General features: G+C 41.5%; 1 pseudogene; it reads left to right on the forward strand.

The window, feature by feature from the left end:
* The first annotated feature begins 21,303 nt into the window (after window positions 1–21,303).
* LOC132213031 (glyceraldehyde-3-phosphate dehydrogenase-like) lies at window positions 21,304–22,302 on the forward strand (annotated as a pseudogene).
* Window positions 22,303–25,662: the final 3,360 nt, after the last annotated feature.

A 25,662-nucleotide genomic window follows, 5' to 3' on the forward strand; every position in this document is an offset into this window, starting at 1 on the left:
CTATGTAAAACAGGAGTGGTGAAAGTAGGCATCCCTGTCTCCTTCCTGATCTTAGGTGAAATGGGTTTAGTTTTTGCCCATTGAGTATGATGGTGGCTGAAGGCTTGTCATATAAGGCTTTTATTATGGTGAGGTATGATCCCTCTATTCCCATTTTGCTGAGGGTTTTTATCAAGAATGGTCGTTGGATTTTTGTGGGAAACTGATAATAGGGTTAAGCCTCGGACTGACCTGCTGGCAAAGTCACAACAAGTCCAGCTTAGAGGGCACAGTCCTCTTAGCATAATTAGGCTTGACCTTATAACACTCCCCAGATCTTATCTGGGAAGCTAATGGGCTGAGGAAGTGCAGGAAGTATAACCATGGTGTAAACAAGTGAAACTCACAAGAAAAGTGTAACTTTGGTAACCACTACCTTGTTTACCCCTCACTATAAAAAGCTTGGTGAGGCCTGAGCACAGGGGAAGTCCTTCCTCTTGAGTTGGACTTGCCACCTGGTCCCCCAATATTCCCAAATTATCTCCTGTCTTTTCTTTTTAATTTGTTGTGCGGCTCCTCTTCCAGACCCGAACCCTGAACCACGCAGGGCGTGGAGGGAAACACTTACGACAGATTTTTGTCAAAAGCTTTTTCTACATCAATTGATATGAGTATGTGATTTTTATCTCTCAGTTTGTTTATGTGATGTATCATGTTTATTGATTTGCGGATATTGTACCATCCTTGCATCCCTGGGATAAATCCTACTTGGTCATGGTGTATGATCTTTCTGATGTAATACTGGATCCGATTTGCTAGAATTGTGTTGAGGATTTTGGCATCTATGTTCATGAGGGATATTGGTCTGTAATTCTCTCATTCTGTTGTTTTTATCTGGTTTTGATATTAGGGCAGTGATGGCGATCCTTTTGAGCTCGGCATGTCAGCAGTTTGAAAAACCCTAACTTAACTCTGGTGCTGTGTCACATATAGAAATTTTTTGATCTTGAAACCATAGTAAAACAAAGATTTATATTTTTAATACTTATTTTATATATTTAAATTCCATTTAACAAAGAAAAATCAACCAAAAAAATGATTTCGCGTGTCACCGCTGTCACGCGTGTCATAGGTTCGCCATCAATGTATTAGGGTAATGCTGGCTTGATAGAATGAGCTTGGAAGTATTCCTTCCTCTTGAATTTTTTGGGATAGTCTGAGGAGGATAGGTTTTAGTTATTTTTTGAATGTTTGGTAAAACTCCTCTCTGAAGCTGTCGGGCCCCAGGAATTTGTTTGCGGGAAGCTTTTTGATGACTGCTTCAAATTCCTCCAGAGTGAATGGCTTATTGAGATTTTTATATTCTTCCTGATTGAGTTTTGGAAGGTTGTATTTTTCTAGGAATATGTCCATTTCCTCTAGGTTGTCTAGTTTGTAGGAACAGAGTTGTTCGTAGTATTTTTTTTTTTAACAATCCTTTGTATTTCTTTGGGGTCTGTTGTTATTTTGCCTCTTTCATTTCATTTTGTTTATTTGGGTCCTGTCTCTTTGCTTCTTGGTAAACCTGGCTGAAGGTTAATCAACCTTGTTTATCCTTTCAAAAAACCAGCTCTTGGTTTCTTTGATCTTTTGTATTGTTTTTGTTTTGTTTTGTTTTGTTTTGTTTTGTTTTGTTTTTTTGTCTTGATGTCATTTATTTCTGCTCTGATCTTTATTATCTCCTTCCTTCTGCTCACTCTGGGATTTTCTTATTTCTCTCTTTCTAATTCTTTAATTTGCAAGGTTAGACGGTTTATTACCATTTTTTCTTGTTTTTTGAAGTAGGCCTGTAGAGCTATAAACTTCCCTCTCAGGACTGCTTTCACTGTGTCCCATAGATTTTGGATTGTTGTGTTTTCATTGTCATTCATTTCCATGATATTTTTAATTGATTCTTCAATCTCTTTGGTAACCCAATCATTGTTTAATAGCATGCTATTCAGCTTCCAAGTGTTTGAATTTTATTGATTGTTTTTATTGTAGTTTATTTCTAATATGCCATTGTGGTTTGAGAAGATTCTTGATATGATTTCAATCTTCTTGAATTTGGAGAGACTTTGCCTGTGACTCAATATGTGGTCTATCTTTGAAAATGTACCATGTGCACTTGAGAAGAATGTATATTCCATGGCTTTGGGGGGAAATGTTCTGAAGATGTCAATTAAGTCCATCTGATCTAGTGAGTCATTTAGGATTGCTGTTTCTTCGCTGATTTTTTATCTAGAGGATTTGTCCAGTTATGTCAGTGGGGTATTAAAGCCCGCAACTATGATTGTATTGTTGTCGATTTCTCTCTTGATATCTTCCAGGAGTTTTTTTTATATATTTGGGTGCTCCTGCATTGTGTGTATATATATTTACCAGGGTTATATCCTCTTGTTGTATTTATCCCTTTAGTATTATGGAGTGGCCTTACTTATCTCTTGTTATGGCCTTCACTTTGAGGTCTATTTTGTCAGATATAAGTATTGCTACCCCAGCTTTCTTTATCATTTCTATTTGCCTGAGTGATATTTTTCCATCCCTTCACTTTCAATCTGTGTGAGTCCCTTGTTCTGAGGTGGGTCTCTTGTAGACAGCATATATATGGGTCTTTTTTTTTTATCCATTCAGCCACTCTATGTCTTCTGATTGGATCATTTAGTCGATTTATATTTAAAGTTATTATTAATAGGTACTTGTTTGTAGCCATTTTTATTTTTTGTGCCTGTGTTCCTTCTTCTCTTTATTTTTCATCTTTTCATACCAGTCCCTTTAGCATTTCTTGCATTGCTGGCTTGGTAGTGATAAACTCCCTTAGCCTTTTTTTTGGCTGTGAAGCTACTTATTTCCCCTTCAATTTGAATGATAGCCTTGCTGGATAGAGTATTCTTGGATTCCGTCCCTTGCTTTGCATCAATTTGTAAATTTCCTTCCATTCCTTTCTAGCCTGATATGTTTCTGATGAGAAATCATTTGACAATCTAATGGGAGGTCCCTTGTATGTAACTTTCCGTCTCTCTCTTGCAGCCTTTAATATTCTCTCTTTGTCCTGAACATTTGCCATGGTAATTATGATGTGTCTTGGTGTTGGTCTTCTCGGATTCATCTTGTTTGGGACTCTCTGTGCTTGTGTGACTTTTTGTTCCCCACATCAGGGAAGTTTTCTGGCATTATTTCTTCAAATAAATTTTCTAACACCTGTTCCTCTTCCTGTCGTTCTGGCACCCCTATTATTTGGATGTTGCTTCGTTTCATGTTGTCCCAAAGCTCCCTTAGGCTCTCCTCCTGTCTTTTATTTTTTTTCCTCCAATTGCAGTTCAGTTTGGGTGTGTTTTGCTTCCCTGTCTTCTAATTCGCTAATTTGATCCTCTGCTTCTCCTAGCCTACTGCTGAAACTTTCCATGGTGTTTTTTTATTGCAGCTATATTATTCTTTATTTCTTCTTGATTCTTACATAAGTAGCTTATTTTTTCATCCATCTGGTTTATGAACTGTATTACCCTTATTCTGAATTCTTTTTATAATATATTGCATGGCTCCGTTTCACTTAGCTGCCTCTCTGGCGATTCCTCCATTTCATTCCTTTTGGGGTTTCTTTGTCTCCCCATTTTTCTCTCACCAAAAAATCTAGGTATCGAGTCATGCAGGGGCTGCTCCTCAGGTGGCAGCATCTCCTTGGGCAGTGGCTGCTCCTCAGGCAGTTGTGGAAGTCGCTGCTCCTCAGTTGGTGGCAGCTCCTCTGCTGGGTGCTGTTGGCAGCAGTGGTGGCTCCTCTGGCTTCCAGGGGCAGGCTGCTCACTCAGGTGCTGCTCCTCAGATGGGGGCAGGCTGCTCATGTGGTTGCAGTGCCTTGGGCTAACGCTTTGGGCCAGCCAGAGGGGAGCATGCTTCAGAACTCACAGGAGCCCACACCCGGGGTGCCTGGAGTCTTGGTGACTGTGGGACTGCAGCTGAGAAAGCAGGTCCCTGGCAGGGGTGCCTGTAGAGTCCTGGGTATTATCTGAGGGCACTCTGGGTGGAGGTGAGACTGGGCTCCTTGTCACAGCAGCTCTCCCCTTCAAAAAGGCACAGCCTCTGTAAAAGAGCTGGCCACTCTGGGACTGTTTGCAACAGTAGCAGAGGCTTCCTGGTTAGGTGAGCCCAGTCAGCCTGCCCCCAAAAGTCCTGCGGGATCTAACTGTGCCTCACTCACACACACACACACACACACACACACACACACACACACACACCCCACATCTACACTCTTCTCTTTTGCTCCCTCACTCACTCACATTCTCCCCCTCACTGCCGCCTTCTTCCTGACTCAGTAGTTGGGTCTGGAGGGTTATTGATCCCTTCGTGGATGGAGTCTCCTCTATGGGTGTCTGGTTTTGTAGCTGACTCTCTAACACATTGGCCAAACAGGATAAAAATCACCTTGAGAAGACACGACAAAAAGGGAACAGAACACGAATGTACTCACGACACCGATAACCCCAATATAAGTGACCATAAGAGAAAAGAGAACTGGGGGAGAAAAAAGAGAACACAAATGATATTGAAGAGAGAAAAAGTGGCATGAGAGAACAGAAAAAGAAGAAAAAGGAAAAAAAATACACACACACACACACACACACACACACACACACACACACACACTAGAGGCCCAGTGCACAAAATTTGAGCATGGGGGTGCAGTGGTCCCTCAGCCCAGCCTGCAACCTCTCCAATCTGGGACCCCTCAGGGGATGTACGACTGCCTCTCGCAATCCGGGACCGCTGTCTCCTAACCACTCGCCTACCTGCCTGCCTGATCACCCTTAACTCCTCTGCCTGCCTGACTGATTGCGCCTAACCACCTCTGCTTGCCTACCTGATCATTTCTAACTGTTCCCCCACCGACCTGATTACCCCTAACTGCTCCCCTGCTGTCCTGATCTCCCCTAATTTCCTCTGCCTCGCCCCTGCACCCAGGACCCAGGATTCCCTACTCTGGCCAGTTGCAGGCACCAGGGACCAGGGCTTCCCTCCCTCTGGCAGGCTGCAGGCACCCAGGACCTGGACCAGCTTTGTCCAGGCCGGCTGAAGCCACAGGGGACTGTGGGTGGGTGGCTTCGTCAGGCTGCAGCCACAGGTGCCCAGGACCACGGGGCGGGTGGCTTGTCCCTCTCCCAGGCCACAGGCACAGTTTATGGTGCCCAGGACTGCAGAGACCTTGGGGCATGCAATTGTCCCTCTCTTGGCATGGGCCACAGGCGCAGGTGCAGCCGCTGGTGCCTGGGACCACCAGGAATGTGGTTTGTCTCTCTCCTGGCCCAGGCCGCAGGCGCAGGTGCAGCTGCTGGCACCCGGGACCACGGCCAGGAGGCTTATCCTTCTCCCTGGCTGCAGCCTGGCTGGTTCCCATTCCTCTCTTGAAATCTCATTTGTACCTTGCTGGTCCTCATTTCTCTCTCCTCAGTATTGAGTGTCAGCCATTACAGCATGACGGTGTGAGGGTTGCATATTAGCTGTTTATTATATAGGATAGGGAGAAAACACAGGAGAACAAACAGATAAACCAAAACATACAAACACCAAATACTCAGTAAAGAGGTTGGGGGCAGAATCTTATATACATAAAGTAAGGTTAAGGAATTGGATGAATATGGGAAGGACCTCAGTTCAGTAAAGAGGAAGTAGAAAGAGGAGGAGTGGATAAGAAGAAAGAGAAAGAGAAGAAAAAAATAATAATAAATTTTAAAATTTAATTAAAAAATAGGGTAAAATAAAAAATTAGAATGATGAAAAATAATGTGAAAAGAAATAGAAAATAAACAAATAAAAAAAGGAAAATAAAGAAAAAGAAAAAAGAGATAACAAAATAATAATAAAATTTAAAAAAAATGAAAAAGTGTCATTCCTTTCCTCTGAGTTTTAACACATTGTATGCGGGAAACGTATTTATACATTTTACGTTGACTAGTAGTAGAGCGCGGGACACATATTAATACGTTTTTTATAGACTAGCGGTAGAATGCGGGTAACGTATAAATACGTTTATTTTTATACTGTTTTATTGCTCTAAAGGGATGCTAATATGCAGATATACGAATTCCGAAGGACAAAATTTGGGTCTCTAACACATACAGTGGTGAATTATGTATGTACTTCCAGGTATAACAGTAATCAATCTATTCTGCAAAAATGGCCCGCGCCACCTGTTAGCGCACGATAAAAACTACCCACAAACAATGTGTTAATTCCTCATGAGGACTGGTTTAAGATCCCACTCTTCTGTACTGTCTGCCGCTTCTCAGTTTCCTATTGCTGGGACTGAAATCCTCTCTCTAGGCCAGTTCCTGTGGATTCTCAGGGACTATTCAGATTTTTTTTTGTATCCTTTGTGCCACTCAGGGTGTAGTCCGGGTGTGGCTGTATTGGTTGCCTGCATGGAGAGGCTATCTCTTCAGGACAAAATGGCTGCGTAGGTCCTGCACATTACGTATGACTCTACATCAGACTCGTGGCCACCTCTCCCTTACCCTCTCCTCTCCCCAGCCTCTCCCCAGACTCAAGTCTGCACCTCCACCTGCACCTCAGCCAAGGGTAAGTGTCTGTATTTGAAAGGTCCTATAAACTAGGTTCAGTGAACAAAAGCAAAGACCAAAAAGAGGGGAAAGAGCTGCGCCACTGTGAGCCCCTCTCCTCCTGGCATGGCGTGGCCTGGGCAGCCATCAGGGCTGCCCCCTCTGGGCTCAGTCTCTCTTGACTGTGGACCCAGATCTAGGATCCCCTGCCACCAGCAGTCCTGCAGACCTCCTTCCCACAGTCAGAGCTGTGCCTGTCCCAAGCAACGCAGCCTCTGTGCCGTGCAGTTTTCCTCTGACCCTCTGGGCTCGGAGGTCATGCAGTTCTCTCCAGCCCAGATCCCTGATTTTATCATTCTCCAGGCGTTCTCTGCCCTTCCAGGCTGCAAATTGTCTCACCAGCTGTGCCTACTTCGTCAATTTGCCAATTTGGGGTGGTATTATTCGATTTAGTTGCTCGTTCTATCTGCTCCAGGACCAGGCTCAGGACACGTCCGTCTATTCCCCTGCCATTTTGTCTCCCTTTTAATTATCAACACTAATAAAAGAGAAAAATGGTAATTGGCGTACGACGATACCCTTTTCATTGGCTAATCAGGGCTATATGCAAATTAACTGCCAACTAAGATTGCCAGTTAACTGCCAACAAGATGGCGGTTAATTTGCATATGTAGGCACAATGCAGGGAGGCGAAAGGAAAAGCAGGAAGAAGCCCCCTGCCACTGACAGTGATCGGAAACCCAGGGGGGAGCTAAGAGCTGGGGGGCAGGGCAAAGTCAGCCCTGTGGCCGCCTTTGCCCTGCCCCCCAGCCATGATCTGAGAATCAGGCGCCTTTTCCACCCTGGCCAGTGATAGCAGGAAGTAGGGGTGGAGCCAGCGATGGGAGCTGGGCACAGTCGAAGCTGGCAGTCCCAGGAGCTAAGGGTCCCTTGCCTGGGCCTAAAGCGAAGCCCACGATCGTGGGGCTGCTGCAGCTGTGGGTCTCCGCTGCCCGGGCTGGACGCCTCGGCCAGAGGTGTCAGGCCTGGGCAAGGGGCTGATCCTGCGATTGGAGGGTGATGGGGGTCAACGCCTGAGGGCTCCCAGTATGTGAGAGGGGGCAGGCTGGGCTGAGGGACACCCCCCCACCCACCCAGTGCACAAATTTCGTGCACCGGGCCCCTAGTTTGAAATAATAAGATGTTTAAACTGTACATTGAAAATTCACATTACTTCCAATTTCAAACTCTTTTTATTACCACTACATAGTTTCCTCTTATTTTTATTAGCAATACCAGATATAACATGCATTGATTTTGAAGTATTTTTTAACATACCTGATGTCAGTAAATAATATAATGAATTTTGAAAGCACGTAGAGCAGTGGTTCCCAACATGGGGCACATGCCCCACAGGGGGGCAATTTGATTTTTAGGGGGGGGGAGCAATTTGAGAATGAGGTATTAACAGTGAATTTTTTGAATTTCTTATGGTTCTAGGGGCCTCATATATAATACATAAATATATATTGTGACATATTTATGCATTTCAATTCTCTATTATCTGTTTTGAAAATTTATTTGCTATTTTTTCATATCACTTCATAGTATTATTATTTTTTAAACAATTTCTTAGTGAATTGTTCTTCAGTACTTCAACTGTCCTTTCATTCTTTTACTTTTCTCTTTCATGGATGCCATGTTCTTTGGAAGCTTGTTTAGATCAAGTTAATGGCCTTTTAGGCTTCCTCCATGTTAATAGGAATTCACTTTTTGAATAATAAGAATTATATGTCACAGAATAGGCATCAGGATTTTAGAGATGCTTAGGTGGGGTGTGACCAAAAAAAGGTTGGGAGCCATTGACCTAGAACTACTAATGTGAGCTCTAAACTCCCTTTGTAGAGCCATCATAGTTGTTATAAAAGCCCTGATGTTTGGGAAGTGATTATATTTTTACATGAGATATTTTAAGGTCTTTGTGAATCTCTTTGTATCCAGTCTCAGTAATTTTGAAAGTAACATTCCGTTCATGATTTCTAAAATCTTTATGAAACTTACATATATATGAGCATTAATGTTGCTTTTTAAAGTGGATTACTATCAACTTTGCAGGAAAATGTGCTTGACAGAAGTTCATTACAAAGCTAATCTTCAACATTTTTTCATGATCTCATCAAGCTTTCTCTCTTTTTTTTTTTTTTTTAAGAAAACCCTTTATATTTAAAACATGTTGTTATTTATTTCAGGGAGAGGAAGGAAGAGAGAGAGATAGAAACATCAATGATGAGAGAGAATCATCAATCAACTGCTTCTTGCATGGCCCTATTGGAGATTGATCCCAGAACCCAGGCATGTGCCCTGACTGGGAATTGAACTGTGCCCTCCTGGTGTACATGGTTCATGGGTCGATGCTCAACCACTGCAGAGCACTGGCCAACCCATCAAGCTTTCTTGATACAATATCATTGCTCAGTGAAACACAAGAATATATTTTTTTTAATTTGAACTTTCTATAAATGAAAATAACAACATCTCAAACATCTAGAAAGATTGATTTTCTTTAATGTTTTTTGGTCTTAAACATCTTGTATTACATTGTGCTATTCTGTAAGAAATAATGGGACCTTTATTTTTCTGATTAGGATATATTTGAAACAGTCCAGTGAAAGTAATCCTATAAATTTCAGAAATCTGCTATGTCCTCGTTAATTTAATCAACATGTTTGTGAAATTTGCCCTAAATTTCTCTAGTTTTTGTTCATTCTAAAATGTGAAGACAGATTAGGAATATACAAATTGTTCAATTGTTGAACAAATTATAAAATGCAATGTTATATAACCAGCTGAATACCATATATTTTCTTCATATTTGATTTTTTAAAATCAAAGACCATCCTTTATTACAATGTTAGCTTATGGTAATTGCATGGATATTCATTCCAGCTTAAAGAACTCAGACCTTTGCCCAATATAACAAATGCAATTTTAAAATGTACAGAATCTCCTATTGAACAACGGACAATACTAGAAAACTCATGAATTTAATGACACCAAAATACTTGTCCTTCAAAAAGTTTGCGAAATCCATTTATTGGCTCTATCACTAGTAAGAATGGCCTCTCTGATCCTTAGCACAAGGTGAGAATGTTTCTACACCAAATGTTGGAGCCTAGGTTTTCTGAGTCCAAATTGATGATGGCTACTGGTCCTTGGGACTTCAAATTCTGCCCCTGCTGCAGCATGGCTGACCATCTTCCAGAAAAATAACCTCTTCCCTGAGTGAGCTGCTGCCACTGCTGCTGCCACCACCAGCTTTAAAACTGCGCAGCTGATCGCCACTCTTCAGCACTCCAAACCTCAGGGCGGGCCACTGCACCTCACTCCAATACCCAGCTCTTACTCTTCCCTCATTCATTTGCAACCTCAGGGTGGGATGTGCTCCTTCCTGTCACCCAGACCTCTCAGATATGCCCACTCCCAATTAGGAGCCTACGGTCAGCAGTCCCAGCCTTCGGGGACCTCAGGCTCTTGGGATGGTGGCGGGCCTCAATAACAGCTACAATGAAAAGCTATATTTGATATTTTAAACAAAGATTTTCAAAATATATTTATATAATTTTCATGAATGTAATAATTATAAATACAAACGGACACAAGTATGTTACATTGGTGATTAAACTATCACAAGCAATATTACCAACTGTAACCTAATTTTCCAAAATAGAGTGACTTTTGGCAAAATTTGAAAAACAGTGGACAATGTCCCTTTGATTTATAGATAAATTCCAAGAAAATTTGGTGCATATTACAACCATGAAAAATATTTTGTATATACATAAAACTGAATTAGTTTCTAGGCTTAGATCATTTAAATGGCAATGAGGGAAATTCAAAATATGCCTTAAGGTAGAGAGATTTGCTCTGCCAGAGTGGCTCAGTGGTTGAACATCAACCTATGAAGTAGGAGGTCAAAGCTCGATTCCCAGTCAGGACACATTCAATCAGTGATTCTCTCTCATCATTGATGTTTCTATCTCTCCCTCTCCCTCCCTCTCTGAAATCTATAAAACATGTTTTTTTTAAAAAAAAAAGTTTGTTTTGTTTTTTTTTAATATACAGGACTTCGCCATGCTTTACAACGTATATAGTATTCTTGGTCTCTACCCAGTAATGCAGCAGTACCTCCTAATAATTTAGCAATAGAAGAAATGCCTCCTATAAATTTTCAGAATGACTAGAGGGAGGGTGCTCTGTCCCCAAGGAGTGCACTGACTAGGCTATACAACAGCGAATCCCGCTATGCACGTGAAAACTATTGCAGCTCTTGCCACTTTGGCCTCTCATCTGGTACGCAGTGTCCCTTTTACATTCAATGAATAATTTTGCTATAGCTCAATCCCTTTCTTAAAAGCAGGTATTACTAAAAATTTGGCCTTTGAAAGAGACTTTTGGGTTTGTCACAAAAAGATGGTGCTGGGGAACGTTTTAGCAAGTTCATGAGAATAAATTGTTTTTCTTAGATTTATTACATGAAATCTCTATAATGCCAGCTTCATATTTTGTTCTATAACACATAATATATAAAGTCATCTTTACATATATATAATACAGACTATAAATTTTAGCAAATGTTACAATGTCCACTATACTGTATATTTTAGCATGAAAAATCAACAGAGCCTTCTCTAGGACATACCAGTACATGTAAAAAGAAATCATTGCCTTGCTTCTGCAGCCAATATTTGTGTCCTTGCTTCAAATGGAAGTAGGAAACTAACATTTAATATATACCTAATATTAGCAACATATTAAAATACCCATAGATCATCTATGTCATTCACAGAAGTCTCACTGAAAGGCAGCGTTTATGATGGGGTAATTTGGAAAGCTATGTATGCTCTTCCTATGTCCACTCAGGCTTTCCCCCTCTCTTACTTGAAGTCACATTTCTTCTCACCTTTAAAGAAGAGTTCCAGCCCAACCAGACTACTCCTTGACATAAACAGGTTTTTAAGTACTTGCTCCTGTGAAGATTTGTACAGCTTTCTTGCAGTTTTAGTTTGCTAATTGGTCCAGTCAGTGTTTTTCACACAGCTTCTTTGCCAATTATCTTCCCTTAAATTTCCCACCACAGAGCAGGTTTCCAGTACTGGAGAATAAGCAAATCACCCTCATTCTGCTGTGGGCTCCCTAGTACATAAAATACTCCATCTTATATTACTGGGGAAATTCTTACCCTTCAAAACAATAGGGGACATCTGTAACAGCGTTAACGATAAAAATAAACTTAAGAAAAACAGTTGAGGAAGTTGGAGGTTAAAGAAAAGCCCATGGACACAGACAATAGTGCAATGAAGGCTTCGGGAGGAGGAGAGAGTGGGGAAGAGGGTGGCCAATGGGGAAAAAAATAAAAGGGGACATCTGTAATACTGTCACAATAAAGATAAATTTTAAAATTAAGTATTAAAATGCATTACAGATTTTTAAAATAAACAAACAAATGGAAAAAAAAAACCCACAGTAGACCTAGGTCCATTTATGGAGAAGAAAAGAAAAAAGGTAAAATAAATATCCCTGGCTGGGCATGTTGTGGTAAATACTGGCTGTCGGTAAGAGTTTCCTAGTAAGAGTGTCTTCAAGACAGCTGGTTACCTTCATCATCATGTTCTCTGATTTCTCATTTCCCTTTCCTCCACAAACTCAACATTTCACCACTCTCTCAAAGCCACTGTAGAATTAAAGGCTTCTAATATTGAGGTGGGAAAAACCACATAAAATTATAATATTCTTCATTCTTTATATTGATGTCTTTTAACTTTCTATTTGAGTATGTGAACATCATGAGGCCAGATATTGATTTTGTAGATTCTTGATTTCTGTCAAATTCTTTCATTCACTGGATACTCCATAAATGTTTTTTTTATTAATAATTAATTTGTAAAACTTGAAAAAAAACTGCTATTATTTTCCACTTTAAAATACATAAGTACTTATATATTGGATGTTGTATGTATATTTTGGTTTATGTGATGCTGACAGTGATGAGAGGTGAGGTAGAAATTATAGGAAATAAGGCAATATCTATGATTTTTAGATATAAGAGGAGAAACTAATTGAAAAGAAAATCGATACTGCCTAGTTTTTCCATATTGCAAAATAATTAGCTTAATTAAAAAGTTAAAAATACAAAGTTAAAAGTAAGAAGTAAATAAGATTACTGAACTTATAAATTACCTTATAATTAATTTGATACAAATATCAAGTTATTTAATAGGAACAAGGAGTTTCATGCAGTTATGTATAGCAGAAAGCAGTTATAACATTCTGAAAATTAAACTCACATTTATAATTATAATGTAAGGGAATTAAAAGCAAGAATCTGGGAAATAAGTTATCTATCCATATTCTACAGAGTAAAAAATTCTTAAAAGAAAGAAATCTTAAATGTTAATTCACTTTACTTTGCAAATGAAACAGGAATTTTATGGGTGAGATAGGACATTTTTAGGAAATATTATAAATTTTGGAAATTAAGGGGACCATGGAAGAAGCACAGGGCTGCAGAGCAGCAGAAGGTATATTTCCATAGAATAGGGGAGCTGAAAAGCTGCAACGGGTACATTTCCATAGGATGAGGGAGCTGGGAACAGCAAAAGGTCAATATTTACAAAATAAAGGGAAGGAAGCCCTTCATCCAGAAGGAGAGGAAGAAAGCCCAAAAGGAAGAGAAAAAAAATAAGGAAGGAGCAGAGAGCAGGGAGAACCTCACCTGTCCCATGTGAGGTTCACCTTTGAGCCCAGGAGTTACTATAGTAACCAGCTTAAGGGAATAGTGACCAATCAGAGGGGATATCAAGACACCAGGATCTGCAGCCTTTATAAGCCGTAGGAAAAGGGAACTCAGGGGGACCCTTTCCCCCTCCCCAACGTGGGAGTCCATTCTGTGGGACGCTTTCCCTCTCCCCACGTGGGAGTCTGTACTTGTTCTGCAACAATCTCCACCTTTGCTATAACACTTTCTGTCCGTGGATTCATTCTTCGATTCCAGTGGACAAAGAACCCAGGTGCCAGTCCAAAAATTTCGTATCACAGATATGTACATTGACACACTTGCTTTTATATAATTAAAAATAATGACTGAGCCTGGCCGGTGTTGCTCAGTGCTTGAACCTGGTCAGAGCACAAACCTGGGTTCTGGGCTTGATTCCTAGTGTGGGGTGTGCAATCAATGATTCTAATCATTGATGTTTCTATCTCTCTCTCCCTCTCCCTACCTCTCTGAAATCAATAAAAATGTATTTTAAAAATAATAATGATGATAGAGCAATTTTAATCATTTTATACTGCAAACAAAGGGCTGCTCATTAAAAGTGGTACAAAGGGACACAAACATTCCAGGAAAAACCTTCCACAAACATACATTTTAATAAATCACTCCAACCCTTGCATTCACTTCCTGCAGTTTTGTTGATTATGGAACAGAGAAACCACGTATCTGTCTGTTAAGGTACAACTTCTTACAGTGACTTCTGGAAAGTGATGTGTCTGAACAACTCGGGGAGAAGAGGGCTAATCCGAATCCAACACTGGTCTGGTGAGAGAAGGAAACATAAAGCCTTTCCTGGTGATAATATAAACAAAGGATAATTGAAATTCCCAGTGGAATATAAGTAAATATGTATATTTTTCATTCCCAGGAGTCAAAAGCAGGTAGGAAAGCTGGAAGATGGAAACAATAGACTAAAAACAGAAACATATATATCTCCAGCTATCCTGCAGCTAAGGCCTATTGCAATCAAGGCCCTTCTTAAAAATGACTGCCCGCGGAGAGCGAAGTGGGCTATGGGGGCAGGTGGAGAGCCGGCTCCTCAGTCACACAATGCAGAAGTGATTGTTTTCTCAGGATGTTTCCGATCTAACTCTCACCACAGCATAACCCAGGGTGATGCCAGATGCTGTGACAAAATCGTTTGACATTAAACTCCTGGAACATGGAGCAGACTTTTAAGAGACAACACACTAACATCTAGAACCTGCACACTTTTATAATGAAAAGGAAGAAAAAAAACAGCAAAAATTGTGACTTTTGTGATTCTCCCTTTAAGGGATCCCATTTGAAATCTGAGAAGTGTTTTGTAGAAGTGAAATCAGACCAGTTAGAATAATGTGAGAATTTAAATGACTTAGTAGGAAAAGGGAGCATTAGTTTGTCACATATAGACTACATGACATGGATTATTGAAAATTCAGTCATAAATGGGAAAAGTGTGAGAGAAAGAGCAAAGTAGGTTGGATACTTTGAGTTTGTTATAAAGCAACTGTCCAGTGGATTGGGACTTCTATAGAGTGAGCTCAATGGCAAGCAATTTGTTAGGAAAGCGTTTATTTTGAAAAACTGAAAAATGTTTAGAGATTATAAATGGACCAATTAGAATTTCTTCAACTACCTTTCATTTCTCACAAAGCACTCCTGCTGGCTCACCCCTGAGGTCCAGAAGGTTATTGTTTAGTTTCATTGAGATTTTGAAGTCATGCTAAATGATGAAAGAGAATTGGTTCCATTTTATCCAGTAATGTGTTAAAATTGCATGCCAAGTAAAACATTGATTTGTTACAATAATTACAAAGCTGCCCTTTTCAAATACAGGCAGTATTTTAAGCACTATATAGTAACCCTCTGTGAGACTCAGTTTATTTTTCTAAAAGATAGAAAATTACTAAATAATGCTTCCTTTTTGCAAAAACCTCTGGTCAAATAACTAATTACAAATATGTTCTAATCTGGTAAAAGTATAGATTAGAATTACATTAAAAAGTATTGTTCTGTCCATTCTCTCAGACTTTTGAGGAGAAGAAAATAGACCAAGGCAGGGATAAAACAATGATTCTTCACAACATATAAACTATGAGTTATAGAACAATATCATTATGTAAGAATCAAGGCCATGTTAATAATTTCTACTTATTGAGAACTTAGTAAGCATATGAAAGCTGCTAGTTCTTATTATACACCAAATGCTGTGGTTAATGCTTTCAAATCATATTTCATTCAATCCCAGTGACAACTCTAGGGCAGTGGTCGGCAAACTCATTAGTCAACAGAGCCAAATATCAACAGTACAACGATGGAAATTTCTTTTGAGAGCCAAATTTTTTAACCTTAAACTATATAGGTAGGTACATTGTTATTAACTTAATTAGGGTACTCGTAAGCTGGCCTTTGCTAGAAACGTCCTCAGTCTGATTGAGGTACGTTCGCTGAGGTCGACCCCTTCCAACTCTCCCATCCACACTCGTCTTGTATACTTGTCTCGTCTATCTCCTTTCGTTCATCTTCTCTATATGTCCAAACCATCTCAACATACCTTTCTCAATCCTCGACATTACGTCTTCTCTTTTTTTATTGCTTAAAGTATTTCAAAGAGTATTACATATTTCTCCTTCCCCCCCCCCCTTGACATTTCCCCAGCCTCCCCTACCCGCCAGTGTCTTGTGTCCATTGGTTATGCTTATATGCCGGGGTCCAACCCCAGCAGGTCCAGGGGTCCCCTAAGGTGTGGACGGAGTCGGCGAAGAAGGAACGATACAGAGATAGCGTTCAGTTGATCAGCAGCCTAGCCAGGATCTCCAGCCAGGATCTCCAGCCAAGTTCTGGTCTGGATCTCCAGAAAGGTTCTGCTTCGGATCTCCAGCCAGGTTCTGTGGCCATGTTCCCTTGCTAGGTTCTCCAGCCAGGTTCTGTCCAGGTTCTCCAGTCATGTTCGGTCACCAAGTTCTAGTCAGGTTCTCTTGCCATATTTCTGTAGTCAGGTTCAGTCCAGGATCTATTGCCATGTTCTCCCCAGCGAAGTTCTTCTGTCTCCAGGCTCCGTGTAGGTTCTGTCTTCTGAATTCTGTCTCCTGAGTTCTGTCTCTGAAGTTCTGTGTTCTGAGTTCTGTCTCTCTGTCTGGTTACATCTGTATTTATACCAGTTGATTCAATCCTATCAATCTATATTACAAAGGTTAGGGCGTTTCTTATCTCCATTCCAGGGAGTAAAGATTATGTAGCTTAAGCATGATTGTTTGTAGTGATTAACTACCCGCCTGGCACTTAGTTAAGGAGTTTCATCCCCTCCCTGACTTCAGGGAAAAATTCCTACCTGGGGAAACAACCTTTCTAGGAGAGGCATCCCCTCCCTGACTTCAGGGAAAAATTCCTACGTGGGGAAACAACCTTTCTCAGAGAGGTGACCTTGGTTAAAACACAGCGCCAAGAAGGTGAGCAAACATATTAAGAACCGTATGCTATATATGCCAGGTCCCTTGAAACAGCAAGGATGGACCGGCTCCCGGCACTTATATGCATGCATACAAGTCCTAATAAACTTTAAAGTTTTAAGTCAACTTCGCACTGTACGTACCTGCCCGCACGTGGTATTTTGTGGAGGAGCCACACTCAAGGGGACAAAGAGCCGCATGTGGCTTGCGAGCTGCGGTTTGCCAACCACTGCTATAGGGGAACAAATATGCTTATCCCCATTTTTCAGATGAGTAAACTGGGGCTGCAAACATTTAATAAGTGGTTCAGGTTTACACAGCCAATAAATGGTGAGAAAAGTATTCGAGTTTAGATTTGCTTGACTCCAAAATTTATTCTCCCATCTACTCAGCTATACTTTTTTTCATTATACTAATACTCATTTTCTTCAGGCTCAGAGAAGGATATAGTTCTTAGGTTGTTGCTTCCTATGGGCCTATTAAGTAGTGGGAACCTGAAACCAAGATTTAATCAAACACCTAAAATTGTGTCTATCTGTAACTCTTTGGAACTATGAATGAACAAAATAAGAGATGAATTTCTACATGAATAAAGTGCCAGTGAAGCAAAACAATGACATATTCTGGTTTCATTATTCAAATTAAGAATGAAAAAAATTATTGAAATCATTTGGTAGCTGGGGAGAATTATCAGTGAAAAAAATAGGTGATATGATTTCAAAAACTTTATCAGGACACACATGATAAGAAAATAACAATATTTCTAAAGTTGGTAGCATTTTCAAATGTTGAGTGGGTTATGTCAAGCCCAATAAATCAAATAAATATTAAACCTGGAAGTATTTCAAAATCTCCTGTGTAACCGCTTTGTCTTGGTGTGCTATGAATGGTAAAGGAGATAAAACATTGTTTCTATCAGAAAGCTCATATTGCAACTGAGAAGGTGAAAGACATGAAAATAAAGGCTTTGTAAGCAGCACATGCTCAATACTCTCAGATGTGTATGAATATGCTACTGGAGATAATAGAAATCAGTATTTTGAATTAAGGTGTTTGGTATTTCATTAGTTAGAAATAAGTAGAATACTTATATGAAGATAAGAGTTTGTAGACTTATTTCTTTTCCTTCTCTAAGTTTAGAAGCAAAGCTTACCATAACAGCATTATTGATTTGTTACCAGTCCCAGGTAAGTCTGAGACTGCCAAACTGTAGCCCTGAAACAAATCCACAGAGCAGCATATGTGTCCAGATATTTAGTCTCAACCATGGCAATGAACTGAGATCCTGAGATCTATTCCAGCAGAGTACTCCAGGAATCAGCATGCCAACAAGCCAAAATTTGTCTCATCACACAAAGATATTTTTCTTAGAGATTTTAATGGAAATGTAGGCTTTGTTTACCATAGACATAGCTTATACATTTTTATTATGGGCTTATTTTACTTCAATTTGCAATAGACTTGTGGAAAATGCACTAGAATAGAAGAGAGGACTGAATTATAATGTTAGCTCTTTCATTGACTAGTTGTTTGAATTTCTAAAAGTCACTTAACCTCTGTGAGACTCAGTTTATTTTCCTAAAAGATAGAAAGTTTCTCAGGGTGTAATGATAAACATGTGAAAGCAACCATATGTTCAGAATGCTCAGCATACCTCAAAAATATCTATTTTAAAAATATTTTTATTGATTTCAAGAGGAAGAAAGAGCGAGAGATAGAAACATCAATGAGAGAAAGTTATAGATTATTTGCCTCCTGCATACCCCTCACTGGGGATCCAGCCCACAACCCAGGCAGGTGCCCTTGACTGGAATTGCACCCGGAACCACTCAGTCCACAGACCGACGCTCTGTCCACTGAGACAAACCATCCAGGACATCAAAAATATTTCTTGATTGCAATTTAATTTAGGCCATTGAGAGGTTACCTCAAGGGTGCATTATAATCTTGTTTGCTGTGTCATCTGTAAAGCAAGCAAAATTAAGCACAGCATTTCGTGTATAATAAGAGCTAGCAGCTTTAATGTGCCTACTAAGCTCTCAATGAACAGAATTTTTTAGCATCGCCTTGATTCTTACACAATGATATTGTTCTATAACTCATAGCTAATATGTTGTAAGGAATTATTATTTTATTTCTTCAAACATACAAATTTAAAAAATAAGTATATATTTCTTTTCATATAAAAGTTCACATTAAAAATCTGAAGCAAATTTCACAAAAATTGAAAACACAGAAAAATGGGTGATGAAATTCATTTCATTATTCAGTCCAGTACTGTCTATGCATGTAAAATCAGAGCTGAATTTTCTTAGTTTGAAAAACCCCATCACCAATTTTCACACATCACACTAAGCCACCATAAGTCAAAACCTGCATCTGCATGTCCAATACTGTTTTATTCTTTAGTCGAGTGCCTATTTATTATTTTTTCCTCAAATCCCATGGAACAAGTTAATATGTAAATAAGTCATTTGCCAAAGGGAAAGGGATATAAAAATTCCCCAGACTTGGCACTAATAAAATTTTTCACAGGCTCCTAGTAATAAGCATATGAAAATGATAGATATATTTCCTACTTCCTCCAGGGAGCTTCTCTCTGACCTAGTTGCAGTGCCACATTGTTGAGTGTGTTTTCTACACACAAGTCTTATAAAAATGTTAAGGGAGATTTGAGAAGTTTTGTGATTTCTAAGTCTAGTAAAAGAGAAATGAACAACCAACATGTACAATATATTCTAAATTTTAATGTCACTAAAAATAATGAAAAAAGATTTATTATCACTAAATATAAAAATAAAAATTTAAATGTTACACCCTAGGTGCAGCCCGTGGTCGGGCTCAGAGAAGGGCTGATTGGGGAGTTGGGGTGCCGCCCCCTGTCATGCACAGAGCAGGGCGGATCGGGAGGTTGCGGCACCACCCCCTGTCACGCACAGAGCAGGGCCCATCAGGGGGGTTGGGGCTCCGTACCCTGTCACGCACAGAGCAGGGTAGAACAGGGGGTTGGGGAGCTCCCCCCTGTCACGCACAGAGCAGGGCCCATCAGGGGGTTGGGGAGCTCCCCTCTGTCATGCACAGAGTAGGGCCGATAGGGGAGTTCGGGCACCGCCCCCTGTCACACATAGAGCAGTGCGGATCAGGGGGTTGGGGCGCAACACCCTGTCACACTCAGGGCAGGGCCGATGGGGAGGTTATGGCTCTACCCCGTCACACACAGAGCAGGGCCCATGGGGGGGGTGGTTGGGGCACCGCCCTCCAGCACCCAGAGAGCAGGGCAGATCAGGGAGTTGGGGTGTCACCACTTTCACACTCAGGGCAGGGCCGATGGGGAGGTTATGGCTTTACCCCATCACACACAGAGCAGGGCCCGTGGGATGGGGGGGTTGGGGCGCTGCACCCTGTCACACACAGAGCAAGGCCTATGAGGGGGTTGGGGTGCCACACCCTGTCACACACAGAGCTGCAGGGCAATCAGGGGGTTGGGGAGCACCCCCTATCAGGCACAGAGCAGGGCTGATCAGGGGGTTGGGGTGCCTTCTCCTGTCACGAACAGAGCAGGGTGGATAGGAAGGGTGTCCCGGATCAGGGTTGGGGTCCCGCTGGGGTGCTGGCCAGCCTGAGTGAGGGGCTGAGGGCCGTTTTTAGACTGACCACACCCCCTTCAGGGTGAGGGTCCCCGCTGGAGTGCCTGGCCAGTCTGGGTGAGGAGCTGAGGGCTGTTTTCAGGCTGGCCACACCCCCTTCAGGGTGGGGGGTCCTGCTGGGGTGCCTGTCCAGTCTGGGTGAGGTGCTAATGGCTGTTTTCAAGCTGGCCAAGCCCCCCAGCAGGAACCCTCACCCCATGAGGGTGTGGCCATCCTGGGTGAGGTGCTGATGGCTGTTTACAGGCTGGCCATGGCCCCCAGACATCCAAGCTCCCAGTGGAGGCTGGCTGGAAGCAGGTATCTGGGATTTATTTATCTTCTATAATTGAAAATTTGTTGCTTTGAGCGGAGGCCACAGCCGGCAAGGGCAGGCGGGAAGCTTGGCTTCCACCATCACCAGGGCAACCAAGCCTTTTGCTTGCTCCAGCTCCGTGGCTGCCAGCTGCCATCTTGGTGGGTTAATTTACATATAGTCGCTCTGATTGGCTGGTGGGCGTGGCTTGGGGTGTAGTGGAGGTGCAGTCAATTTGCATGTTTCTCTTTTATTAGATTAGATGAATGGCATAGTAAGATTATCTCATCTGAACCTAATTACCTCCCAAAGGCCCCACCCCCGAATACCATCACACTGGGATATTTGGATCTTCAACATGAATTTTAGAAACACAAATATTCAATCCATGATAATGAGGCTGATGCTGAGTATCAGTTGAAATCTCAAGCTCTGCTGCAAAATTGATGACTATGCTTCCTTCCTCTCAAGAGTTACCAACAGGAATAAAAAAGCCCATCGGCTCTCTGCTCCTCCTGCTCGTCAGACAGTCTTTCCTCCTGCGGTGTGCCAGCCACAACCCTGAGATACAATGGTGAAGGTCAGAGTGAACCGATTTGGCCGCATTGGGCACCTGATTGCCAGGGCTGCTTTTAACTCTGGCAAAGTTAATATTGTTGCCATCAGTGACCCCTTCATTGACCTCAACTACATGGCCTACATGCTTCAGTAAGATTCTACTCATGGCAAGTTCAAAGGCACATTCAAGGCTGAGAACAGGAAGCTTGTCATCAACGGGAAGTCCATCTCCATCTTCCAGGAGCAAGATCCCGCCAACATCAAATGGGGTGATGCTGTGCTGAGTATGTTGTGGAGCCCACCAGTGTCTTCACTACCAGGGAGAAGGCAGGGGCTCATTTGAAGGGTGGAGCCAAGAGGGTCATCATTTCTACCCCTTCTACAGATGCCCAATGTTTGTGATGGGTGTGAACCATGACAAGAATGACAACTCCATCGAGATTGTCAGCAATGCCTCCTGTATCACCAACCGCTTGGCCCCCCTGGCCAAGGTCATCCACGACAACTTTGGAATCGTGGAGGGACTCATGACCACAATCCACGCCATCACTGCCACCCAGAAAACCGTGGATGGCCCCTCTGGGAAGCTGTGGTGTGATGGCCAAGGGGCTGCCCAGAACATCATCCCTGCTTCTACTGGCACTGACAAGGCTGTGGGCAAGGTCACCCCTGAGCTGAATGGGAAGCTCGCTGGCATGGCCTTCCGTGTCCCCACCCCCAATGTGTCGGCTGTGGGTCTGGCCTGCCGCCTGGAGAAAGCTGCCAAATACGATGACGTCAAGAAGGTAGTGAAGCAGGCATCAGAAGGCCCCCTCAAGGGTATCCTGGGCTATACTGAGGACCAGGTGGTCTCCTGCGACTTTAACATGACACCCACTCCTCCACCTTTGATGCTGGGTCTGGCATTGCCCTCAATGACCACTTTGTCAAGCTTGTTTCCTGGTATGATAATGAATTCAGCTACAGCAACAGGGTGGTGGACCTCATGGTCCACATGGCCTCCAAGGAGTAAGAGTCCCCTGAACCACGAGCCCCAGCAAGAGGAAGAGAGGCCCTCTGCTGCTGGGGAGTCCCTGCCCCAGATCGATCCCCTGACACACTGAGAATCTCCTGACCACCGTTTCCATCCCAGACCCCCTGGAGAAGGGGAGGGGCCTAGGGAGCCATTTTGTCATGCACCATCAATAAAGTTCACTGTACCCAGCCAAAAAAAGAAAAAAGAAAGCCCATCAGAATCATAAAGAAACTGCTGCTTTCAACACATATGTGGAGATTGACTCAAGTAGAATGAATCTTAAAAGCAGATATTCTAAGTTCTAAATTGGATGTTGTGTTTCACCCCTTTACTAAACTAATCATTCTGTGAGCTGCTGGAGTGCTGCTGGCTGGTAGAACAGTCTCACTAGAGGTCTCCCTCCACCCTTCCCTGAAGCATCCAACAATGTGGATGCAGGGCTATGAAGTCCTGGCCCAATCACATCAATTCATAACTCTGAAAGGCCATCCCAGTTTCAGAACTCTGTGGGACTGATTGAAGCCTTTGTTGTGAAAGAACCAGAACCGGACTTCTTTGTCTCCCAATCCTTTCCCTGCAGGTGTTAATTCCAAGAACACTACCTAATCAACCTACCGTGCCAAATTTCACTTGGAGTCTGCTTCCCAGGGAGCATGGTCTGCAACATCAAAAACTTGAAAACAAACAAAAGAGAAGTAACAAAGCAAAAATTCTTTCTTTGAAATGATGAACCAAAGTGATAGACTAGAAAAACTAATCAACAAATGCAGAAAGCACAATCTTTAAATATCAGGGATGAAAAATGGACATCTTATAGATCCTAAAAGTTAAAATTATAGTAAGAGGATATTATGGACAATTTTATCCCAATAAAATCATAAATTTTGCTAAGGACTTATTTTTTAAAGAGTACAACTTAGCCAAAACAGTCAGAAGAAATAGAACCATGAAAAACATTACTAAAAAATTCAAAACAGGAAAAAAATGAACAAATACATAAATAAACACAACTAACCAAAATTTACAAAGAATTCAAATATATAAGTCATAGAACCAGAATTTAAAGATCTGCCCAGTACAAAAAACACAAGAGGTTCAATGGTTTTACAGTGAAGTCTACCAAAATTTTAAGGAATAAATCACTTAAGTTCTATACAAAATTCTTGAGGGTGGAAAATGAAAGAATGCTTTCCAAGTCCTTTTGAATCTAGTATAACATTGGAATAAATATTACATGATAATATAAGAAAAAAAATAACAAGTGATTAGAAGGAAAAATCCTGAGTAAAATAAAGGAAAATGTAATCAGCAGTAATCCAAAAAAAAATAAGTGTTGCTTGTGGAATTGGGGTCCTTGAGGTGTCTTGATAAAAGCATTTTGTTGACCATGCATGGGAGCATAAGGTCTGGTGGTAAGATTTATTGAAGCTGAAGCAAACAAAAAGAACGGTCCTGGGTTCAGCTCTGTCCCATTATGGAAGAAGTCCAGTCTTGTCTTCAATACCAGAAGACCAGGAAGCAGAAATTCTGTGCCATTGAGTCAGTCTAGTTCAGACTCTGTCCCCATCTGGCTAGCTTGGTCTTGTTCCCTGAAGCACTACGGTTGGCACTGTGTTGCTCTACCCAGGCTTGCACTTGGAGCTTCTGCTTGGGGCCCACATGGCTTCTATGGAGAAAGAATGCGTGAAACGATGGACAAACCAATATGTCTTACCAGGAGAGAGAGAGAGAGAGAGAGAGAGAGAGAGAGAGAGAGAGAGAGAGAGAGAGAGACTGACTTTGATATCTTGGGCTTGGGATGGAACAGGTACTCTTTCAAACAAATCAATCAATTTCCCAATCCTTCATGAGCTTGTGCTGTGCCCTCCCCTAACCAATGAATCTCCTAGATCTTCTGGGTTCTGGGTCCCTTTACTAATCTGATATTTTTCCAGGATAGACACTTTCCCCTTATGGTTGGCATCTTGGCTTCTATTGCACATGGCTCAACAGGAATTTCTTCTGCTGTTTTTATTCCTCCCTGAGCAATCCCAGCTAATGACCTGTGACAACCTTCCTGGCCACTTCAGGGGTTAGGTCCTGGGAGTGGAGGCTGCAGTGGTCTCCTGAGAAGCCTATGAATGCTTCAACTTCCTAGGGAAGCAGACTTACTGTTCCATTCAGCTACCTAGTTTATTACACTTAATGTCTGATTCCTTTTGTTCCCTCTCTTTATTAACACTAACTAGGTACTGTTAACATAAAAAAACCATTGGAACCTGTAAAGAATTTCTGTGAGTTTATTTGAGCCAAACTGTTCACATATGCCAGGAAGCCGAACCTCAACGAATTGAGATAGTGCTCCAGAGAATGGCCGGGTTACATTTGTATTTATACATTGCAATCAAAGGAGGGTCGTAGGTGGGTTACATGAAATTCATTGGTGATAGATTAAGGAGGAGGGATAAAGCAAAGCAGGGCAAACCCCTGGGATTGGATAAAAAGTAAAATGATGGACACATGCTTAGGTGGGTGCAGGAACAATTAACACGATGATGAAGGAATTTGTGGTATCTGTCCTGGTGCCCAGCACATTTGGTTGTGCCCCAGGGGCTCCAGATACAGGGAAGTCACACATTACCCAGACATTTCAAGGGTATGTTATCATAGATGCAAAAAAACAGATAGGCTCAGTTAAGGTAAAGATTGACCTTGTCAGTGAAGATACTGGCCAAGGACGTAACTGCCCACCATAACTGCTTTTAAAGTTTAATTTCAGACCATCCTTTGGGTTACTTTAAGTCTCTGAGTTTGCAAGACTGCCATGCAGGCCTCCCCTGAGCTTGTCAGATCAGCATGTGGCCCCTTTCATCCACAATACCTATGCTAAAAATAGGATATTTGGACATAACAAAATCAATTCATGTAATTTATCTATATAATAAAAGCCTAAGTGACCATTACGGCTTTTAGCTCAACTAAAATACTAAATATTAAACCTCAAGTATTAGCCAGTGGGTGAACAAATGAAGCCTTACTACTACCCTTTAAAATTTTGTAACAGTTACCTCTTCTTGAACCAGAAATAAAGCCAGTTTTAGAATATAACACCCTAAAAAACATAACTTTTTCCCAAAAGGCTGTAGAAGAGAAAAATTATTTTCCCTTTTAGCCTTCTAGGTTTTCTAACTGGGATCCTGTATTTGGATTAAAGACATAGAAACCAGAGAAAAACAAACAACTTATTAGCATGTGTGTCATGCATACATGTGATAATACCCAGAGATGAATAACTCTAAGAGGTGATTTGAACCTGGGTTTAATAGTGAAACAGGAATTTTTAGGGGTGGAAAAGACAGGTTTTAGAAAATTTTAGAA

The sequence above is a fragment of the Myotis daubentonii genome, chromosome 1, assembly GCF_963259705.1.
Source record: "Myotis daubentonii chromosome 1, mMyoDau2.1, whole genome shotgun sequence".
Lineage (NCBI taxonomy): Eukaryota > Metazoa > Chordata > Mammalia > Chiroptera > Vespertilionidae > Myotis > Myotis daubentonii.